This window comes from Diceros bicornis, chromosome 7 (assembly GCF_020826845.1).
Source record: "Diceros bicornis minor isolate mBicDic1 chromosome 7, mDicBic1.mat.cur, whole genome shotgun sequence".
NCBI classification, from domain to species: domain Eukaryota; kingdom Metazoa; phylum Chordata; class Mammalia; order Perissodactyla; family Rhinocerotidae; genus Diceros; species Diceros bicornis.
Genome location: NC_080746.1, coordinates 18,025,877 through 18,035,821, shown reverse-complemented (window position 1 = coordinate 18,035,821; position 9,945 = coordinate 18,025,877).

The following is a 9,945-nucleotide window of genomic DNA, read 5'->3' as shown; positions in this document are numbered from 1 at the left end:
CTTCTCTCCTCCCCATTCCTGAAGACTTGGGAGCAGACGCGCCAACAACATCCCAGGCTAGGGAGAGGTTTGACAACCTACCCTCCTGTCTACACTGATTGGAAGGAGTGGGAGTTGCCTGGATTCCCTCAACCCTCAACACACACACACACACACACACACACACACACACACACACACACACAGCACTGGGTCTCCTCTTCAGTGTACCCATTCACATTCATTATGCACTGAGCATCTGTTTATTCATCTCTCTTTCCTAGGAGACCATGAGGTCCTTGACATAGACTGAATTTTTTCACCTCAACCTTCAGCAGTGCAAAGTGGATGCTAAGAAAATGTTTGTGGAAGTGAAACCTTTGTCTTCTCAAAAGAACTCTCTCCTAACCTCAGAGTGCTACACACGCACACACACACCCAAGACGCTATAGGAGGGTAGATGCAATGAAGAAGAAATTGTAAATCACTTTAAAAGAATTTCACATGTATTATTTCAATGTTTACCACAAAGCTATGAGAAAGATGTTATGGCCCCATGACACTGGTGAGGAAAGGGAGGCTTGCATTAGTTAAGGATGTACTTGGGGTTACACCGCTAGAAAGTGATAAGCCCAGGCCTAGAATTTGGGTCTCCTTATCCCAGGGCACTTTCCCCGTATTCCACTGCCCCCGCCCACCCAGAATTAATACCCACAGGTAATAAGCATTGACTGCTTCAGGAAGGAAGGGCACTAACCAGCCCATTTGCTCCTGCTATTTGGCTCCTCTGCTCTCTCCCCTGCCCCTCCTCACAGATGGTCCCCAGAGAGCTCTAGCCCTCACTGACCTCCCTCTCTTCTGACCACCTATTACATCTATGCCACTCAGCTGAGTACCTACTTACATGTTTTATCTTGTTTCTCCTGTATATGTCTGGTTGCCCCAAAAGATTCTTGAGGGCCCAGACCATGCCTCCTATGCCTCTGTATTCCCATAGCACTCAGTGCTGGGTTCAGAGTAGGGCTTCAGTACTGTAAATACTCACTTGATGGGTTGATGGTGCCAGCAGCTGGGCATGGGCAAGGTCTGGGGAGACACAGGTGGAGAGAGGGGGCAAACCCTGAAAAAAGATAACACAATAACCCCTGTGGGTGCCGCACATCAGTGTAGAAAGCATTTTCATACACAATATCTCTTGATCATGCTTTGATCCAATCAACAAAACTTCCCCAAGTGCCTACTAACAGCTGTGCCAAGCACCGAGCTGGGTTAGGGGTTGAATCTCCTCAACCCTATGAGGTACATATTATTCCCACTTAAAGGAAAAGAAAACTGAAGCCCAGAGAGGCTAAGCTCTAGTGTGAAAGATCTCAGAGCCTAGCACAGTACCTGACCCATGGAAGTAAGCTTTAATTTCCTCCCCCCTCTCTAGGGTGTTGCAGGTATAATATGAGTCACAAGGCAAGAGGGCCATTTCTCAAACAGGGTGCTTGTTAGAATGAAGAGTCCACCTCCTTTACGTGGATCAGTCTTCCCGTTACATACATGACAAGCCACATGGGCTTGTTATGATTCGTTTGGCACAATGCCCGGTTCATAGTAGGTCCAGAAAGCAATGTTTGTAAGAGTGAGTGGTGGCCGTGCTGCAAGGGGTCTCTTAGACGTGGTACACAGTAAGTTCAAGCGTGGACGGCATGTCCTGTGGAGCAGCCATGTAGCGCGCTCCCCTGGGTGGGGCTGTGACTCATTCCCCCAGAGTAGGTTCCAGGTTGGGATGCGGAGCTGAGCTCCGGGCAGCCACGAGTTCTGGGTGGAACCCCGGAGTGAACGAGGAGATGGGGAGAGAGGCCGGCGGCCAGTTGCTGGCATCGAGCGGCTCCCTCTACTGACGAACTCGGGGAACCACTGTGTTTCGTTTATCTGTGTGTCACTATGTCACGAGAAGTGTCACAGGTGTGAATGTCGGTGGAAGTGCTGGCATGGGTATAGGTGTGTGAGGGTGCCTGTTCTTGGCGTAGTGTGGGTGTGCCAGCGCCACGCGGACCTGTTTCTAGAACCGCAGGGTGTACACACACAACCACGTCTTGTAATGCAATTTACTTTGGGGTTGGATGGGGGTGGGGGTGCGGCACTAGGACTGCTGATAATCTGAGAGTACTTCCTGGGATGACTAGGACGAAAGGGTCCTCCAGCTGGTACTCCTCACCGACCTCGTGCTGGTGGGAGGGATTCAGAACTGGAGAAATGTTTCTGGAAAAGGACTCAATCCCCTAAAGCAACTCAAGACCCAAGAAAGGGTTAACTGTGAGCCCCACAGTAACTTCAATCATTGGCTCAGGGCACTGTCAGTCAGAGTTCTGGGGGCGGGGTTTGCGGATTCGCTTTCGGACTGCCCAGCGCCCCTCACTTGCCCCTCGACCCCCACATCATTTCACTTCTGGGCTGCACCCACATCCCCCCATCTTGGTGGAGACGCCTTCAAGGGCCCTGAAGGAGGAGCGGATCCGGGCATCCTGGCTTCCCCACTCACTCCAACTGCCTGGCTTCCTGATAGATGGTGATTATTATATAATAGACCTGCTGGACAGAACCGTGCCAGCGCTCGGAACACTTTGCCCCCTCCTCGAAGCCTGCCCCACAGCCTGGCACCAGCCGCACAGAGCCTGCTGCCAAGCTCTGCCGGCGCCCCCCAGCACCGCCTCCATACCGAAGCGGGACACCCCTGGGCCATCTTCCCTGGTGGCCCTGGGGCCATGTCCTGGGATGGGGCGGACGCCAGGCTGGGAGTCCGGCTGGCGCCCAGCAGGTCTCAGGGTCGGTCTGCGGAGTGTGGCTTCACCAGCGCCACTCCAGGATTGTGGGACCCACCTGGCCCCTCCAATCTGAACTTGGAACTTGGGAGCCAATAAAGGTGGGGATAGGGGGCGCTGGGGCCACGGTCGGAAAGGGAAAGGAGTTTGGAAAAGGTGCGAGGGCAAGAAAAGGGAGGCTGGGCGAGGGGGCCGGCAAGGGCAGTGGGGGAGGGACTCTTATCCTGACAGGGCTCCCGCCTTCCCCGACTGGAGGGTTTGGAAAAACTGAGCAGGCAGCCAAGGCTTGGCTGGAAATCCTGCAGCCCACCCTCCTGGGGACACAAAGCTGGAGGGCGGGGGCAGGGCGGGGGAAGAGAGCACGACCCCGGGGAGGGCAGGGCCTCTTTTGGGGCTGGGGGCCCAGGGGCCAGGTCCCTGGGGAGGGGGTTCCTGGCGCTGTCTCCCTGCAGTCTACTTCCCCCTTCTCCTTCTCTACCCCCTCCTCTTCCCCCTCCTTCCCTTCCCTGGCTCCAGTCTTGCAGATTGCGGGCAGACTTAACTCCTTGCTTGCCAGCCGGGTGGACTCCGAGGTGGTGACGCTGTGAGGGAGGGAAGAAGGGAGGGACTCCCGACCCCACTCCCACCCACAGCTTAACACCTTGTGGTCCGGAACCCAATCTGGGAACTTGGGCTGGTCAGAGCTCTGGAAGGCTGCCTGGTACTCGAGGAGGGACACACAAACCCGGGCACCTGAGAGCTGCGTAATCCAGTCCCCTCTCTTGCCAAGTCTTAACTGTCTACCCTCCCCCCAGCCCCAATCCTCCGTGTCTCCCCCTCCACTCTTTAGCCAGCCTCCCCCACCACCCGACCCACTAGTTGTTGCAAAGGCCCTTGACAGATACAAGGCTGCAGGGAACCCGGAAGTCTGGGTTCTGTGGTGGCCTCAGCAGTCTCCTCTACATCCCGCCTGTGAGGCCCAGTGCAGGTGACCACTGCCCATGCCTCTCTTGCCTCCAGGCTGCTCCTTCACCCATCAGTGGGGGTAGCTACCCAACTGAGACAGGGAATGCTAGCCTCCCCCAGCTCCAGCTAGGACAAGGGCCTGAGTAACAGGAAACTCTGACTTCACTTCCACCGTAGCCCCTCTCCTAGGCAACACACCCTCCACCATCAGATTTGACCCGCAATTCTGCTATGAATGACTGCCTGAGGGAAGAACCTCAGACTAGGCAGGAAGGGGTTAACGGAGCTACCAGGCTCTAGAGCCAGGTGAGGCACCGCCCATCTTGGCCTTCAGGTGTGTGTGGGTGGGGAAGTGGAGGGACGCCGACCTGCTTTTTCGCCCCCTGGTGGCTGGATCTGGCTTAGCGGTCTGCTGGCAAACGCTGTGCTCTGGTGGGGATTGGTGGAAGACGGACTTGGGAGACAGCTAGAGTACTCCTCCTTCAGGAATAGCACCTTTGGAGGGAAAGAGAATCCTCTGGGAAGGCTGGTGGAACGAGGGAGCTCCCACAATCCCTGCCATGCCATCCCCACTCAGCAGGCTGCCTCAGCCACTTCCAGATCCTTGCCCTGGGGACTCTGCTTGTGGGTCCCAGGTGCTCAGACACTTGGAGGAGGAAAGGAAAGAACAGAAGACAAAGGCCCTGTCCTCTCTGGCTCTTAACCTCATAGAGAGAGTCAGTATGGGGCTGGCCCGGTGGCACAGCGGTTAAGCGCGCGCACTCTGCGCACTCTACTTCGGTGGCCCGGGGTCGCAGGTTTGGATCCTGAGGGCGCACCCGACCCACCGCTTGTCAAGCCATGCTCTGGTGGCATCCCATATAAGATGGGCACAGATGTTAGCCCAGGGCCAGTCTTCCTCAGCAAAAAGAGGAGGATTGGCAACAGATGTTAGCTCAGGGCTAGTCTTCCTCACAAAAAAAAAAAGAGAGAGAGAGAGAGAGAGAGGGTCAGTAGAAAGAAGCTGCTCCTCACCTTCTTTCCTTTCTGTGCCCCAGGCCTTCACAGAACTCCCACTCCCTCCAGACCCCAGCAGCAAATTCAAACCTCTAGCCAGGCTTAAAGCTCCTACTAGCTACCCGGTTCCCCTTCAGCTTCCCTCTCCTCCAGCCAAACTGCCCTCTGGGTTTCTCCTCATAAAAAGACCCCTCTTGAGGGATCCTAGGTGCTCACAACCACTTCCTCTTATCCCCAGCAGGGCTGAGACCCTTCCTCCCCTCTACCCAGAAGCCCTCCCAGGTTAGCAAAGGCCATGACCTTTCTTTTTTTTCAATTGCCTTACTTCCCTCCATCGCCTTACTTCCCTCCATCACCTCGTTTCCCATTATCCTCTAGCGAAGACTTCCTTGTGCACAGGCAGTTCACCCAACCAGGGATGACTGAGTCCTCCTGGCAGGCTGTGATGCGACTCAACATTTGCCTTTTCCTCCAGGAATCCTCTGACCAACCCCACCACTTCTTCATTCAACAAATATTTATCGAGGACCTACTATGTGCCACTTGCTGGACTAAACAATAGGTATATGTTGGTGAGCAAGACAGGTGTGGTCTTGCCCTCACAGACAACAAGTGAACAGGTGATTTCAAGCCAGTGTCATGAAGGCTTGGGAAGCACATGAGAGACACCTACCCTGGACTTGGGCCCCTGGAGAAGTTTCCTGCAGGGAGCAACATCTGAGCTGAGACTCACTGCAGCCTGAGGTGTGGTTCTGTCCAGGCAGACAGTTCATCTCACTGGAGGTCTAATGATAGAACAAGATCCCAGCAAGGGATCTCACCAGATGTTATGAGAGATCTCTAAGGCTGCATTCCCAAACCACCCATTTCTAATAAATTCTCCAAGTCCCCCAAAGAAGGAAGACTGGCCTGAGAGTCAAGAGTATGTGACCTTGGCCTAGTCATACCCTGTCTCTGAGCCTTAGTTTCTTCAAATGTAAAACAAGAGGGTTGGACGAGTTTATCTCCAGGCTCTTCTTTATCAGGAAAGATAACAATTACATAGCAGGCTTGATTTACTGAGAGAAAAACACTCACAGAGCTCTGGTCTGCTTGGGGAGGGAGGACAGAGTTCATAAGCCCAGGAGAGGCTATCAGAGGCCCCAGAGAAAGGCATACAAGTCGCCCCCTACTCCCCACTGCCCAAGTTGCCTGGCAGTTCTGAGTCCTGGGAACGTTGAATTCTTGCCATCAACTGAAGGCAAGAGCCTTTCCAAGATTGTGCTGGGAGGGGCAAGCCTTGGGGGACAACACTCAACAGAATATATTTAGTTACTGCATTAATTTACTCTTATATGTAGCACTATAGGGCTTTGATTTTTTAAGAGATGGAATATTCACAGGTGAGGAGACTGAGGCCCAGAGTGGTGAAAGGACTTGCCTGAAATCACGTGGCTGGTGAGTGATAGCTGGAAGAGGTGCCCAGGTCTCCTAATTCCCTGTCCAGACTCCACGACACCACGGCAGCACTTGCTTCCAACTTTCCATTGGACTTCTTCCTGTGTCTGGCTCATTTCCCTGTGAGGCCATAAGATCTGGGAAGGCAGGCTTGGCCTCCTTATCTGGATGTCCCCCAAAGCCTGGTGCAGGCCTCCAAAGAGAGGGAGGGGTGCTCAGAACTCCCAGTCTCCAGACCCCCCTTTTTTCTCACATCGTGACCCTGTTTATATGCATGTAGCTCTCTGGGCCAATCTGAAAAGGCATCCCTGAATTGTGGACAAAGCCCTGGGCCAGGCATATTCCCATTCCCAGCCAGGCCTAAAACCTGCTCTGTGACTTCGAACAGCTGATGAACTTCCCTGGGCCTCATTTCTCCATCTGTCAAGACCTGTAACAGATTCTAATTCCTAGGGCATTTGTAACTTGAAATCCCAGATTAGGAGGTTTTTTAAAAAGACAGAACTCTGAGGTAAGGGAAGAAGCTTAATGTTTCAGTCTTTTTGCAGGATCCCATATCCTCAGGACCACATCTGCTCTATCTGTAGGGACTGGGGTGCTGCCTAATGGGGCACCTACACCCTGGCACCATGCTGGATCCTGTGAAAGTTACAGAATATGTTACCTGAATACATTCTGAGGTCCCACACCCCAAATACCAAATACCAAAAATAATTTCAAAAAGGAATCCCAATTTTTACTTGTATCTCTTGAAGGTGATCCAATTCATAACCTACAGCACCTTGTTAAATTCCCTTTCCTCTTCTATTCTGCTACTCCTTGCAGGAGTCACTCTCTGCAAATCCTAAACCTGCCCCTCTCTCTGCCTCTCTCTGTCCTCTGTAGTCAACAGACCTTTTCTGTCTTGCTTAGCCCACTGTCATCTCCTCATTACATGGATTGGCTTAGCCTCTCAGGCTTCATTATTTTCCTTCACCTGTTACCCAGGTTCTCCCTAACACACAAGAAAGTTGCCCTTCTCCTGCCTCTCTAGTCCTATCTCTCACCTCCTATTCTCCCAGTTCTGTATCACAAAAGTCCTTGAACTGAGCAGGCCAAGACAAGCGTTCCAACAACAGGTGAGGGATAAAATTATCTTGGGAGTGAGGGGAGGCGGGGCAGAGGGAGGCTGAGAACAGTCAATGATTAATAAGTTTTTAGTAACAGATAATACAGGCACCTGCCTTCAAGGAGCTTATAAAATGGAGACAATTAAAGAACAAAAAAGATGCTAAATAATTAAAAGACATGGGCCGGCCCCGTGGCTTAGGGGTTAAGTGCGGGCGCTCCGCTACTGGCGGCCCTGGGTTCGGATCCTGGGTGCGCACCGACGCACCGCTTCTCCGGCCATGCTGAGGCCGCGTCCCACATACAGCAACTAGAAGGCTGTGCAACTATGACATACAACTATCTACTGGGGCTTTGGGGAAAAAAAGGAGGAGGATTGGCAATAGATGCTAGCTCAGAGCTGGTCTTCCTCAGCAAAAAGAGGAGGATTAGCACGGATGTTAGCTCAGGGCTGATCTCCCTCACAAAAAAAAAAAAAAAAAAAAAAATTAAAAGACATGGACTCGATGCAATCACTGTATGTTGCATCCTTAGGTAGACCTGGTGGAGAAAGAGGAAACTGACCTCAGATATAGGGGAGCACAGAGGGCTCGGTGAGGGGCACAAAAAGAACAAAAGCAGGAGGAATCAGATCTTGGTGGGAAAGGGTTTCAAAGACCAAATACCTAGTTCAGATTTTTGTGGTGCTCAACTCCCTGCCAACATCCCTGGCGAGCAGTTGGGGAGCTTACTGCCTCCCAAGGCAGCCCATTCCATTTATGAACATCTGTTTTTTCCTTCCTTTCAGTTCATTTCCGTCACCCAGTGGTCTCCATTTATTAGTCCATGCATGACCTCCTGGGGTCACACAATGTAAATTCTAATTCTTCCTCCCCATGATAGTTCTTCATGTATTTGAGCTTTAATAACTCCTGACTCTTCTCCTCCTGTCTAGCCTAAACATTCCCAGTTCACCAACAGTTACTCTCATGATGACACCTGGCCAACTTAGAGTAAAGCAGGACTATCAATCCTCTCCTTTCTTCCAAATGCTATATCTCTATTAATATGGCTTAAGATTGGATTCACTTTTGGCAACCATATTACACTGATGACTCAGACTGAACTTACTAAACCCCCTGATTCTATTTTACCTGAACTGCTTCTAAGCCATGTCTGGTCCATTGTGCGTTGCTGAGGTCTTACATAGATCTCTGATCATTTCATCTTTTTAGGTCTGCCTGCCATTCTATACATGGAGACGATTTTTGGATCCTTATCCTGTCTTTCAAAGTGTTTATTATTCCTCCAGGCTTATATCTGTGAAATGTGATACTATATTTTCATATAAGCTGTTAATAAAAATATTTAACAGGACAGAGATGAAAACAAAACCCTGAAGCACACAAATGTCCTCCTGGTTGATACCAATCTATGTTACATTGAGGAGAAGCAAGAAACATGGGTTTGTAGGTAGGATGGGGTCAGGTCATAATGAGCATCAAAAGCCTGATGGAAGAATAAGAAAATAGGAAGCCTTGGAAGGTTTGTGAGTCAAAGAGTCATATGGAAGCAGGCTGGTATACCAAAAAACAAAACAAAACCCTAACTTCAGACTCTACAGATCTAGATGTGAGTCCCAGCTCTATTGCTTACTAGCTGTAGAACTTTGGGAAAATCACTTTAACTACTCTGAGCATCAATTTCTTCTCCTGTAAAATGGGACAACACCTACTTTATTGTGATCATTAAATGAGATGACATAGATGAAGAGCCTAACACATAACAGGTGCTCAATAAATTACGAAGAAAAAGAAGGAGGGGGAAGGAGGATGAGAAGAAAGCCATGTTGAAGACAGGTTTGGTTTCTGAGAGGAGACTACATTTATAGGAGGCCTGAGGGAGAAGTCCGCGTGGGAAGTGCGGCTCTGGTGAGGGCCTAGAATGACTGGCTGGGCACTTGGTCTAGGGTGGTGTATATGAGAGGGCAAAGGGATAGAAGCGGATATGGATGATGTTTCAAAAGGAGAATTGATACACCTAGGACTCTAACTGGATATGGAGGATGACAGAGAGAGAGGAGTCACAGAGAGTGCCCAGGCTTTCACCCTGGGTAGTGAAGGGGAAGTACAAAGAGGGGTGATGGTTTGGGGAAGGCGGGTTCATGTTGAGAGTTGTAGAGTTAGGCGTGAGAATAGGACATCCTAGTGGCTGTGACCAGTGAGCAGGTGGAGAGATTTGACTGGAACTTTGGAGAGACAGAAGTCAGAGCCAAAGTTAGGTGTCTGCGAAGCACCCATGCCAGTGGTAGTTGTAGGTATTGGGTGAGGTCTCTGAGGGTGAGTTGGGAAGTAAACCAAGGACAGAGCCCTGCAGGACCCCCCCAGAGCCACACCAATTCTGACTGAGGACTGGAGAAGAAACTGGCCAATACTGTGTTCTCTCCCCACTGTTCCCTGCCCCCTGATCAGAGCTGAACAGATGAAGGTGACCTTACATCCACCCTTACATCACTGACCTCTGTCCAGGGGCCACTAGGACCCAAATCCTGTCCCTCCAGGACTCTCCACTTCTCGGCCCTGATATCAGAAGGAACACAAGTTCTTGTGTAGCCAACAGACTCTAGCTTGTTGCCACAATCATGGACTTGAAACGGGAGAGACAGGAGGGAAGCTGCAGAAAGACAGATGTG